The 14,118-nt window shown below is 42.9% G+C and overlaps 1 protein-coding gene across 8 annotated transcripts in view; it reads left to right on the forward strand.

The window, feature by feature from the left end:
* The window catches only part of JARID2 (jumonji and AT-rich interaction domain containing 2), a 252,410-nt gene that overhangs the window by 170,977 nt on the left and 67,315 nt on the right, over positions 1-14,118 (forward strand). The gene's annotated exons all lie outside the window — the stretch shown is intronic.

Genomic DNA, 14,118 nt, shown 5'->3' on the forward strand with positions numbered 1-14,118 from the left:
AACTGTTTTATTGTTTTAGATGTTAAATTGGTATTAGCTAGCTTAATGATTTAATATGTTTTTAGGTATTAAAATTATTTATTGTTTTACAGTGGTTAAATTGATTTTATCTGTAGATCTGAGATCTTAATAATATAGGGCGAGATACAATTTTTTTCCTATCTATCTATCTATCTATCTCTAACTAACATCAGTACTTAATTCAGACCTGCACAATTTGTGACTCACCAAGCTGAACACAGCCCAACAGTTGTGTATGGTGGGATGGCACTTACCTGGGGCGGATTTGGCGGCGGTGGATTCGGCGGCGGCTGGTCTCCTGGCCGACCGTGGCAGGGCTGCTGCCACCGCCATTGCCGTCCTTGGACCGTGATAGGCTACGTAAGAATTTACGTAGCCTTTCACAGCTAACGTCAAAAAACCCCCTAAATATGCAGTGTACGCAAATGGCGGCGGCTACGGTGGCCGCCATTTGTGTTCCCTATTTTTCATTGACTTATCTTACGTAAATATTTATGTAAGATAAGTCAGCGAAAAATAGGGAACGCAAATGGCGGCCGCCATAGCTGCCGCCATTTGCGTACGCTGCGTGTTTTTTTGTTTTGACGTTAGCCGTGATAGGCTACGTAAATTCTTACATAGCCTATCACGGCTGTCTAGCTGGATGCAAATGGTGGCTGCTACGGCGGCTGCCATTTGCATCCGCACCAGGCTGTCCGCGGCCGGAAATCCAGCTGTGGACGTCCCTGGCCAGCTGCTCCATGGCCTGGCCATCGAAGATTCCAGGGGGGAGGACCGGATCGCCTCCCCCCTCCTTCGAGGATTCCGCAGGGAGGGACGGAGCAAAGGTAAGTGAGTTTCTTACATCCCTAGTCAAACGTCTAAGGTGGAGTGGGGAAACTTTCTCAGCCCAAGGGCTAAATTGGCTCTGGAGAAGCACGTTGGGGGCTGCATACAGCAGTGGGTAGACCCACAGCCCAAAGTGGGGCCCACAGCTACTGCTGGTGTGCGGCCTCACCTACCTATGCAAGCCTGCACTCAGTGGGCTTTCGCCACCCCTTGCTTTCCTCCAGGCAATCTTCCCTAAAGAGATGAAGGTGGCACACGTTGTTCCCTCCCCACTGTCTTTTTGTCCCTTGCGACGCCCCTTTGAGGTAAGTTATCTGAGAGAGAGTGATTGGCCTGACTGCCCAGTGAGCTTCAGCTTCATTGGACCTGGGCCTCCCCTAGTTCTAGTCCAGCATTCTAACCACTTCACCACGGCGGCTACTTATTTAGCGTGTAGCTCTTATCTGTATCTTAAAAGTACCTTTAATTCTGCAATCCAGCATTCTCCATACAGCGCTTAGCTATAAACTATCCTAGTTTGGATTATTCCACAGTCACATAGGGTTGTATCCAATAGTGCTGTTCCAGCAATGGAAGGGAACCGCTGACAGAATGGATTTCCCCTTTCCCTCTGCAGCCCACATCGCCCCCCCCTTTGTTCCAGAGGGTTGGGGGACCCTTTGGAGCAGATTTGGGGCATGGATAGGAGAGGGGAGGACAGGGAAGTTGAGTCTGTTCAAACAAGGGTTGGATCCAACCCATTTTGCTATTGGTTGCCTCAATTGCAGTGTGTGCGCGTGCATATCTCTATGAAGAATGCTGTATATAGTCTTTCAAAGGCAAGTAGCAGTTTACATCTACACAGATGGTAGCCTTGATTTTACCATAATTTTGCCTTTCCAAATCTAGAGTTAAGGCTCCATGTAGGATGGTTGCTTGTCTTTCCCTCATTAGTAAGAAATACTTCTTGAAGGTCTCCTCATATTTTATAAATAAAATGGAAGGAGCATAAATATGATTCTACCAGTAGTTTAGAGCTACTGTTAAGTTATTCAAGGAAGCAACTAAAATGGCTCTTTACTACTAAAAGATAATATTGAGCTAAAGGTGGTGGTGGTGGTGGTGGTGGTGGTGGTAATAATAACAATAACAACAACAACAACGAGGAGGAGGAGGAGGAGGTACTAGAAGCATTCATTGTCTTTTTTGAGAGTAGTGTTATTACTAGTGTCAATTGTAACCAAAATTTCCTAAAGCAGCAAAGCTTTTATGTCAGACATTTATTATTAAAATGCTTATTAAAACCAATTCAAATTGGATCTAACTATGGAATGGTAGAAAAGCTTGTTGAGCCAGTTCTTGTATGGTTGCTTAGGAAGCTGCTTGGGCAAGTAGTTTTATGGCTAGCCTCTGCTTTCACATTGAAAAGAGGGAGTGCACACTGAAGCTGAGTCATGAATGCAGGGCGGGGGGGGGGGGATGGGACTTCAGTAATGTTTTTGTACCTGTTATATGACTAAGAGCATTTGAGTACTAATGCTGTAGAAGCTTTTAATAAAAGGAATTTGTTTCACCCCTGGAGCTTCATTCATGGAAGAGGTGGGATACTGATTGTTGCCCAGACTGGAGGCTTTGGATTAACCTGTACCAATAACTTTTGGAATATTTCTTCATTTAAATTACCTTTGAAACCAGAATTATAATGTTTTAGATTCCAAGTTTCTGCTATTTATACAACTGTGTGTTTAATGGCTGAGCCTCAGCATATGTAATTCTCCACTTTACTATTCTGTCAAAATAATCAGTCTAGCTGATGGTTTAAAAATAGGAATACATTGTATCTGAATTGGAACTTTTCAGTGAAATATTTTAAGTCCGCCCCCATCCCCTTGTGGACTCTCGTATTTCCTCTATTAATTGTTTTGCCAATACTTCCAAGTGTACTTACCTTCAGTGACTAATGAGTTACATTGCTGTGGCTCTGTATATTTTTACTTAATTAACTTCAGCCTTTCCCACTCGTTTTCATGGATTAAAAAAGGTGAGCTTTTGTGACTCATTGATCTTATGACCACCTGTTTACAACTGGCTGTAGCACCATAGATCAATATGCGTTGGTAACATCTTTATTTCCATCTCACATGTACCCACACTGCTATTGTGTCAGAAGCCGAGCCTTGCTGGTTTTGCTCGTCCTCTGCTTTGAGTACTTGTAGTGAAACTATTTTTCTCATTATTATAATGTATTACTCTGGTTGCCAACTGTTTCATTTATCAAAGTGAGCAAGATGATCAGTAGATCCTGACTAAAAAACTCAGCCCTTTTAGGATAAGGAAATTCCTTGAATTTCCTGTGTTATGAAAGCATGTGAACTCTTTGAGCTAGGTATAAATGTTTATGATGTCTAAAGAATGTACTACCTATTGGCTTAGATAAGAGCAAGTTTACCCAAACACCCATGAGAACTTGTATGCCGTATTCCATGTGGGTAACTGAACGCTTTATGTTCAAAACCCCATGGAAGAAAATGGTTGCTACCATGCTTTTCGAAGTCCTTTTTAATCTATTCTGCCTATGTAGTTTATGTGTCCCGTTTAAACACCTCCTGCCCCCATAATTGCTTATCTGTGTAAATTAAGCCCGGTCTTTTTGCATGGGGATGTGGAGCTCTATTGTGCCCTATTAAAACAAATTCTGTTTCAAGGAACAGGAAAAGAGCATGTTGCCTTCATGCTTGTGGGCTTCCTAGAAGCATCTATCTGGCTGCTGGTGGAAAAAAATGGACCTTCCAGATCAGGGGTAGGTAGCATGCGCCCCAGGAGACTTTTCTTGGTGCCCTCCAAGGTGGCCTACCCCTCCCACTTTTTATTTTATTATAATTAACGCATTTTCTTACTGGCAGGTAAGATTCCTGTGAAATAGGTTTCCACTGATACTGAAACTTGTAGGTTCAAAGGAGTTGTTTAGTGTGTTGGGATTCAGACCCCGCTTCTGCCTTGTACTCAGTCCTTTGGGCAGGTTACTTGTCCTTTGTCACACCTCCCATAGAAGCCATTTTGTGGAGATGCTCAGATCAGTTTCTCAAATTGCCAAATACGCCCACGGCTTGCCTACCTCTGTTCTAGATGGACCTTCAAACAATGTCCTTATGTACTGTAATGGTGGTGCACCCTGTCCAGGAGATCCACCAGATCCTATGTGCCATTTGGAAAAGGTATAAGAAGTTTTTATTTATGCTGGTTTTCAGTTGCTAGAGGTTAAATGCGGGTCCAACTTGACATATATATATCCTTTTCATTTTAAACTGTTTTTAACTTACCACTGCTCATCACAAGGTTTAAGGAAGTGGTGAGCTATATTTGATTGAGGAATCCTGCATTTCTGCCCTTCTTGCGTTTTGTGTTAGCAACGTTTGCAGTGTGAACGTTTGCTTTAAGGTGGTGTAGCTGTGCCTCTCTATGTGATGTGTGTTGTGGTGTTGTTGCTGATCCTTTTCTTCCTTTCTCCTCAGGATGTGGATTTGGCATTCATGGTTAGGTAACTGCAATTAGGGTAAAACATCTTAAAAACATGTGCTGCTTCAGGGAAATCTCGTGTCTAAAGCACAGACTTCGCATGGGACGTTTATTTATTTTTGTTAATGTACATGAATATCCTGCTTCTTTTCCCAGGAGCTCAGGGCAGTGTGCATGGGGCTCCCCCTACCCCGGATTATTTTATCCTTGCAGCAGCCTTGTGAGGTAGGTTAGGCTGGGAAAGAGCAATTGGCTCAGGGTCACCCAGTGATTTTCATAGCTGAGCGGAGATTTGAACCAGTTTGAAAGCAAGAAATTGCAAGTAGATAAGTAGGTACCGCCTCGGCGGGAAAGGTAACAGCGTTCCGTGCACCTCGGTGTTCAGTCACCTCGGTGTTCTGTTGTGTTCACTCATAGTGCATATGCCCATTTAATGGTTTATAAGAATGATCACCCAGTGTGAAGAGCTGGAAAGCTGGCCAATGTCTACAAATATAGTTGCTTCTGAGAAATAATATAGAAGCTTCTTGTAAATAATCACATGTTTGAAATACCAAGGGGCAGGGGGAGAGTGCTCTCTTGAAATTGCGCCCCTGACTGAAACTACATCTTTAAATTGAAGCTAGGGGTAGCTTCATATATTTGTACGACCATCTCACCTTTCTATGTTCTTCATTAATCAATACATTATAATATATGACTTCTACTGCTAGTACCTTTTCTGCTTTAAATACATGTGTTGGGAAGGCACCATATGGATTAAGCTCCTTTGTTAGTCTCTGTATTTGGAAGTGGGGGTGAGAAAAGAAGTAGCAGCCTTTAGCTTTATTACAGTGGCTGCCATACACATCGTTTTATATTGTGGCAACTTAAAACCGTTTTCATTTTCTGATGGAATGCTGAGAAATTACTAAGACCCAGATGATGGGAACCTATTAAAAGGCCCAGTGAGCTGCTGCAGATATCTGGTTTCTAGTACGCTGAGACTGCAGACAGTAACCTTCACGAGAGGTTAAGCTGCCCTGAAGCAAACTGACCTTGTGACTTTTATCACTTCCTGTTGGCAGATGGGGAAAATTTACTCAAACAGATAGTAATTAATGAAGGAATTAATTGAACAGGAACTCTTTCAACCCTAGAGAGGATGGATGAAATAACCCATACAGCATTGCTGTTATTGTTTATCTCTGACTGGCCTGGTTTGTGTGAGTGAGTGTTGATTTGGGCAAATCTGGTAAATGGCAAGATTTATGTGTGTGTGTTGAAACTGAAAGCAAGCACACTGGGAGAATGGGGTGAAAAGACTCTTGTGGAGACCAAGCCCTGGTGTTTTAGATTTTCCTTTTGGTATTTCTGTTTTAATACTGAGTTAACCTATTTGAGGATCGTACAGATTGGACTTTTAAAATGTATTTATAATATTTTCTAGCCCACTTTTCTCTGTAATCGGACATGAGGTAGCTTACAACAACCCAGTAAAAACAATGTCACAATAAACTAATTTAAAATGGTAGTGAAAGAGCAGTTAATTAAAACAATGTAGAACAGACGGAAGATTTAAAACAACCATTTTATAAGACCTTAACTTTGAAAAGCCTGCTGAAACTAAACTGCCTTAAGGGCCAAAAGCACCTCTCTTTCAAGAAGTCATTTCATAATTTGGGTGCCACAATCAAAATGGCACTCTTGTTCCCATGAAACAAACCTCCACTCAGCTTCTGAGTCCTTTGTGGTGGACCTGCCACTAGCAACGTTCCTAAAGAGGTTCATATGGGAAGAGGCAATTTCTGAGGTACCCTAGCCCCAGATCATTTAAAGCAAGGGTGAGCAACTTGTAGCCCTCCAGATGTTTTGGCCTACAATTCTCAGCATCTCTCACCATTGGCTATGCTGGCTAAGGCTGATGAGAGTTGTAGGACAAAGCCTCTGGGGAGCTACAAGTTGCTCATCCCTGATTTATAACTTTAAAGGGCCAAAGTCAGCACCTTGAATTGAACCTGGAAACAAATTGGTAGGCAGTGTAGCTGCTACAATACTGGCATAATATGGTTCATACTATTAGCACCAGCCAAGAGACTAGCTGACGCATTCTTCACCTTTGAAGTTTATGGCCTTCTTCCATGGCAGCCCCATGTAGAGTACATTAAAGTGATCCAATCTTGAGGTAACAAAAACATAAATGATTGACCAGACCTTCTGTGTGTCTCTTGGGCCTATGTCTATAATGGCTTAAGAGAAGTCACCTTCTCACAAAGAGGCATTTATAACCCTTAGCCCTCTCCTAGGAGATCTAACCAGCCATGATGGCCATGGGTCCAAGAGATGGATAGTAGACCTTTCCAAGGCTCTTGTTCACGTCCCACAAACTGAAAGCTGTCCATTAAATAATGACCAGAGGAGCTCTGGTGACCACTGGGACAGATTCCGCTATAACAATAGGATAAATGATGTGAGTGACTGTTCAAAATACCTTGGACATTGGTCACAACAGGCTTCTGCAGGTTCTAATCTATCACCAATGTCAAGTTTGTAAAAGGCCTTTCATCACCCAGAAATAGAGATGCAAGAGCATTCCAATGCCCTCCCTGAAAGGCACTTGATATTTTGCGTACATTCCATGTGCTCATAAGTACTTGAAGAACCTGCTGCTGCTGTCCCCGCCTCCACCCTCCAAGGGTCTACAAACCTTATCTGTACAGGAAAAGGCAGCGGAGGAGGAGGCACATCCATCACCACTGGGGAGGGGACTGGAATTACATGTCCCAGCTTCCATGGTGAGGAAAGGGGTAATATTCAGCCTGCGAAGAGGGAATTGCTTGGGAACTGAAATTAACAGTACGATCCTGTACAAAGCTACTCAGAAGTAAGTCCCATTGAATTCAGCGGAACTTACTCCCAGGAAAGTGGGTATAACATTGAAAGGCCCATTCTCTGCCTTGCACTCAGGACTAAAGAGTTAGACTAGCTCTATTTATTAACGTATTAAATTTCTGAACTGTCCCCTCCGACCAGAAAGTCCTTACAATTTACAACAATATAAAACTAAAATATGCCATATACCAAGATAAGAAACATAAATCCATCATCATCATCATCTTCATCGAGTGCTTTAGAGCGCTCACTCTACATACAAACAATCATACATTATTGTCAGTGATCCTTACAACAACCCTGTGGGGTAGGCTGGTATTATTATCCCCATATTGCAGGGCGGGGGGGGCATAGTGGCTCCCCTAAGACAACTTAGAAGGTTCATGAGCAGGGTGAGATTCGACCGTGGCATTTTCTTGTTCAGAGCTAAGTGTTTTAGTCACAATGCTATACTCGCTCTCCGTGTTGTGTAACTACTTTTTCAGGCATCCTGAAACACCAAGAGCAAGCAAGAAACCCATACCTATCAAGGGGTTAGGGACATGCCACATCTCACCTGGTTCCCCTTGCATTATATCTGCAGCTTTCATTATCTACATGATAGATAATGCAGACATTCCAAGATCGGATCCAGGCCTATTTGAATGGTCTGCACCTGGGGGCTGATGGATCCAGTTAGTTTCCGGACATTTTTTGGAGATTTTCCATCTGCTACGACCAGTTAATGCCCAGGTTGACCTCTGGAATCTAAAAGGTGACGTAGATGATCAACCTGATTGCTCTTAGACCCCCTCTCCTGTTTTATAAAAAGGGAGCCTCTTTTTTGGTTTTCTGAGGAGTTGGCTATATAGTTCAGTTTTCTGGGAGGCATCTAGGGTGCAAACAGAAGAAGACTTGGGAAGACCTAATCTGACCAAACAAAGGTTAGAACCCATCTTAGGCCCTACTGTGTGGTTATGATGCTGGTGAAGGCAGCTTGTTTCTCTGCCACCAGCGTGTCTGCTCAGTTTTGTCCAGTATAGCCTTTTTCATGTAAGGCTGCTGTGCGAAATGAAGCACAGGTACTTGTAAAAGAGAGTGTCCTTATTTGACTCCTGGTGAATAGGCACAAGTCAAGCCAGGCCCAACTCATAGTCTGCTATAAGAAAATTGTGAGTAGGGCCTGCTAGACTTTGAAGTAGAGCACCTGCTCCCGCTGACTGGGACTATGTATCCCAACATCCCCAGTGAGATAATGGCAGTATTCATGTTAATTTCCACTCAGGAGAAGGCTCTCTGATGCTTGGAGGGCCTTTACTTTGGTACAAATTGATGCAGATATTCATATGCTAGAGTGCACTTCATTTAGGCTTTTGGAATGAAGGAGGAAGGGGACAGCAGTACAGTTATGTTCCTTTGCCTACCGTTATACGTAGACTGTATTTTGCATTTCTGCGTTTTGAATCAGGATCTACACAGCTGCCCTGCAAAGGTTAAGATGAGGTACCCTGAGAGTATACTTTGAACAGCTTGAGCCTGCACAATGCATACTTCTGCTACATTTACTAGAACAATTAGTTGCAAGTAACCATTCCTTCTGGGCAAGTCCTTTCCCACTCCATCTATTCTGCAGCATATAAGTCAGGAGGCTTGTGAAATTGTACTGCAATGTTTTGTGGCTATTTTGGAAAGTGATCCTTTAACTCCAGTTACCTGGCCCAAACTGGGTAATGTAGTTTACACACACCCTGGCTTAGAAGAACCATACTGTGTAGCCTAACTGTCTCATGACAAAACAGTTATTGGGAACGTTACTGGGTGGTGTTAATTGGCGACTTTACTGGGTGGTGTTAAATGCAGTTCTTACTGCCAAACTTTTGTCACTAACCACTTGCTTCCTGCCTTTTTGGACTGTGTTGCTAGTTGAGCATCATCTTCCTCCACCAGTGTGTGTGTGCGCTGGTCAGTCGCTGCCTTGTAGTCAGCAGAAGCTGCATGCAACTTCGGTTGATGGGTGCCCACTACTGATTTAAACCATTTATGTTGCTATATGCTATAAATATCTCCATGGTATGAGAGCAGAGCTGATCCTGCAGCCTGATATAATTTCATAGTCGGAAGGCCACTGAAGAGGCCATTTTAATCATCTAAGCTAACCTCCTGTGCAGAATACATCTTGGCTGAATTAGATTATCTATTTTAAATCATATTGTCTTGATGATTCCAGGCTATTGGAAAAACTGTGTGCATTTACTCTCTGCATTGGATCTGGACTCTGGCATTGAATTTGACTACTTGAGAATGTTATGTTTTTATCATTTCTAATCCTCATTTTTATGGACTAGGCAGTGTCACACAATCATTCAGAAACCAAAAGAGCTTTGGATAGGGCTTCCTATGGTCAGAGTTTCATAGCTCCAGGTCCATTTCTTGTAGGAATTTATAATTATAACATTTTTGGTTTTGTAATGAGAAATTTTGAGTTTAGTTCCGTAACGAGAAACAAGTATGTTAGATGTGACGGATGTTTGTTTGTATTATGTTTAGTAGAGGTTTAGAATTGTAACTTCTGTTAAAATATGTTTTTAAATGGGGTAGTTTAATGATAATATATATTTCAGTATGTGCGGTATAAAATATTTATATATAAATATAAATGTCTCTTTTTTTTCCTTTTGAGGTTTTGGTTTATGTTTTTAGCATGCTTCTAACCCTCATTGTCTTTAAATTAGGGGCTGCTGTACTCCTACTTCCTTTTTACCTGCTACTTTAAAAGTGGGAACTCCCTAAAACTTTTTTCTTAAGGCAACAAAAATAAAGAGAAAATAGGTTATGCTCATTAGCGAAACCATCTCTGTTTCAAATGTGTGAGTGTTTCAGCTGCGATGAGTTCTGGAACAAGGCTGGTTCTCTTTTGATCATTTAACCCATGTACTAGATCTAAAAAATGATAAGACAGGTGGGTATGCACCAGACTTATATTTTATATAGAGATAGTACCAGTGCTATTTCTACTCAGTACCTGAAAATTAAAGACCCTTTTCTCTGGAGGTCATTTTAAAGTAGCCTTTCCTAATGCAGTGCCTTTTGCATGTGTTGGACTACCATAAAGCAGCGCTGGCTGACGATGATGGGAGTTTTACTACAACACATATGGAGGGTACCAGGTTGAGGAAGTCTGCTTTAAAAAATGCTATCCATGAAGGAGGAAAGGAAAAATGTCATCTTTGTGACTTTTTGATAGGGAGGCAGAGGAAAGGAGCTACTGGTTGAAATCTCACACTCCTTCAATTGTTTCTGCAGCAAAGTCATTTTATTTATTTTTATAAACATTTTGTTATGACTATTTACAACAGTACAATCTCAGTACACTTAAAAACAGAAAGCATTAAAAGCCAGAGTAAAATGGTCAAAACAGAAACTATAGTCAGCAAGTTTAAAATGCACTAAAGGTCTGGCAGAATAAAAGTCTTAACCGCCTGCCTAAAGACAACAGAAGGAGCCTGCCTAACCTTCCTTTGGAAGGCGCTCCACAATCCGGGCACTGCCACTGAAAAGGCCCTGTCCTGCACCCCACCAACTGCACCTTTCCCTTGGTGGCAGAATGCAAAGCAGGGCCTCCACATGACCACAACTAACAGGAAGGTTCATGAAGTAGGAGGCAGTCCTTCAGATATCCTGGTCCTAAGACATTTAGGACATCGTAGGAAATAACCAGCACCTTGAATTTCAGAAGCACATTGGAAGCCAGTGCAATTTAAATAAGACCAGTATAATATGGTCAGAAAAGTGGACATCAGAAATTATTCTGGTCATAGCATTCTGCACCTGCTGTATTTTCCAAACGCTTTTCAAGGGCAACCCCATTTAGACTGTGTTGTAATACTCTAATCTGGTGACTCAAGCATATGTTACTCTGGCCAGGTCTTTCTCCAGCTGGCACATCAACCAAAGCTGAGTCAGAGCTGCCCCTTGGCCATCCAAGAGCAATGCTGGGTCCTGGAGCATTCCCAAACTGTGAATCTGGTCTTTTAGAGAGAGTGCAGCCCCATCCAGAACAGGTTGTACTTCCAAACTTAGGTCACCATTTCTACTGACCAGTAGTACTTCTGCCTCACCTTGATTTAAGTCTCAGCTTGTTAGCCCACATCCAGTCCATCACTTCACCCAGACATGGGCTTAGGATCTCCACAGCCTCCTTTTCATCAGCTGCAAATGAAAGAGAGAGCCAGGTGTCGTCAGTCTATTCTTAATTCCTCAGTGTCAGTCTATTCATGACACCCAACTCCAAAACTCTGGATGACCTCTCTCTGCAGTTTCTTGTAGATGTTAAATAGCATGTGGGACAGAATAGAACCCCGAGGAACCCCAGTGCCCAAGGAGCTGAACAATAGCATCACCTTCCAGAAACGTCAAACCAGATAGGACCAGTACCACCATAAAACAGTGCCTCCAAACCCCATACTGGCTAGGCCTCGCAGAAGGATACCATGGTTGATGGTATCAAAAGCTGCTGAGATGTTCAAGCAGAACCAACAGGACACACATGCCCTGCCTAGTTCCTGACATAGGTCATACACCAAGGCTGTTTTCAGCTCCAAAACTGGGCCTGAACCCAGATTGGGAAGAATCTCTAAAGCCCTATTCAGTCATTCAAAAAGGGGTTAAAATCAACATGCGAGGAGCGCTCCAGCCCCGCCCTGCCCTTCTCCCTTATTACATTCATTGCCCTCTACTCATGGAAAGCAACTGTCTGAAGAGGAGAGCCTCCTCTATCTGTGAGGGCTCTCCACACAATTGAGAACGCTGGAAAATCAGGGTTCAAGAAATCCCAGAGGTGAGTTACCACCACTCACTCTTAATTCCTCAGTGTCAACACTTTTGCGACCAGCAAGTGGAAGCTCTGGGCCAAATCTGATCTCTTGAGGGGAGAGTAGATATCTCATCCTGCAGTTGTCAGCCTTGTAGCGAAAGGAAATTATGGGGTCAGTTGTGGCTGCAACAGTGGAATTTGCTGGTAGACTGATTTATCCTTCATCATTGGAGTGAACAGTAAGGCATTCCTTACATGTAGCAGATGGAGTTTTGCAGACATTCTGAGGATTACGAATGTTCCCTAAGGGTATCCTGATAAGAGTGATACACTTTCATGATGTGCATGACAAACTTGCAGTGCTGAGGTTTTTTCCTTTATGGACACCATCACCCCCCCCCCCCCACTGGCCTAGAAGGCTCTTTGGGCTCTGTATATATCGCAGCCCCAGTAAGTAGAGTGCAGTGGCCTGGTACTTTCTTCTGTCCGGGGCTTAATTCCTAGGCCAGCCTTTCCTAACTTGGCTCCCTCCAGATGCGTTGGGCTACAGCTTCCATCATTCCCAGCCAGCATGGCCATGGGAATTGTAGTCCAACACATCTGGAGGGCACCTTGCTGGGGAAGCCTGTCCTAGGTTGTTCCCTGTGGAAGAAGACAGGAGCTGGAAGTTTGAATTCTGATTGTGCTGTAAATTTCATTGGCATGGGAACTTTCACCCTTCTCCCCTTTTGTCTCCTTGCTTTTTCAACAGCCAGCATTTAACCTCTTAGGTTCCTCCCCCACTGGGAATTCTCTGGCAGAATTTTGTCTCTATAACAGGGGAGCCTTGCATTTGTACTTATGAGAAAATGTGTTACGCTGTGGAGAACTCCAGTTGATGCTTGACATAATATTGCATTTTGTGGGAAGAAAAAATGTGAATAAACATGTGGTAATTCTCACTAAGGGTATATGAAGGGACAATCTGGGAGTGTTTATGCAAATGATAGCAGCTTGGAGGGGAACCAGCAGAGTGTTCATTTTCGGCTGGTGAAGTGACATGAACTTGGCGTTGGTTTCAGAGATGCCGCATCTCTTACAAAACCAATAGCATTAGCTAGTCAGAGACTGTAGGCTCTGCAGTCATCCTCCAGCCAAGCTGGGATTCCTATTGATAATACATAATTGGATTGAGTTGGTTGGACTGTGGAGGAAATGTAATTTCAAGGAAGGTCTCCTGCGGGACAAAGGTGGTGCAGAGGACATCACCAGATTATTTGAGTTTCTTCCATGGTCTTACTATTGATATTCTGCATCAGTTCAAACATGTGGTATTTATGAGTCATTAATAAATTATCTTCCTGAGAATTCTACAAGACTAGATCACTGCGGGAGTTCTGCATCTTTGTCCTAGAAAGGACCAATTCTTATGTTACTTGAGTGATGTTGCTGCTGCTTCCATGTGGCCACGTCCTTTGCTCCTCTGGTAATGTACAAGTAGGCAAACCACATGATAGAAGTGGATGGTATGGTTCCTCTCCATGTTACTACCCTTAGCTTCCAGGGAGGGTCAGTGCTGGCATGGGGAGAAACCAAGCCATGCCATACAGAAAGTAGTTTCTGCATTTCAGATGATACCACACCAGCATAAGATGCAACCACATGGAATGCAACCATATGTTTTTAGCAGCTTGTCTAGTTAAGACAGGTGATTTTCCTGTCACTCTTCATGTATATTTGAAAGGAATAAAAGCCTAAAGGGCACATTGTTGCTAGTGATGGGCAGATTTACCCCAGCAGAAATCATAATTTGCTCATCAAGTTATGAATTCTTTGGTCCAATCTCAAACAAACAGTTATGAATTGTTGTGCTTCTGCATCAGCAAAGTGCATCTTAGGAACTGTAGCATGGCATCATACTACATACATCATGACATCATGTGTCACTGTGATATGTTTTCCTTACATTGGAAATGTAATAGTCATGCAGACAGTGCAAGTTTTGGCAGCATCCCTAATATTCTCAGTTTAAATGTGATGTGCAGCACATGCATTTTGTACTTGGATGTTGTAGCAGGGGAAGAAAACTCATTTGAAGAGACCCTAAGAAGCGTTTAACTTTACTATTCAGA

This window comes from Heloderma suspectum, chromosome 4 (assembly GCF_057233095.1).
Source record: "Heloderma suspectum isolate Gila_16-S chromosome 4, 16-S_ref, whole genome shotgun sequence".
NCBI lineage: Eukaryota > Metazoa > Chordata > Lepidosauria > Squamata > Helodermatidae > Heloderma > Heloderma suspectum.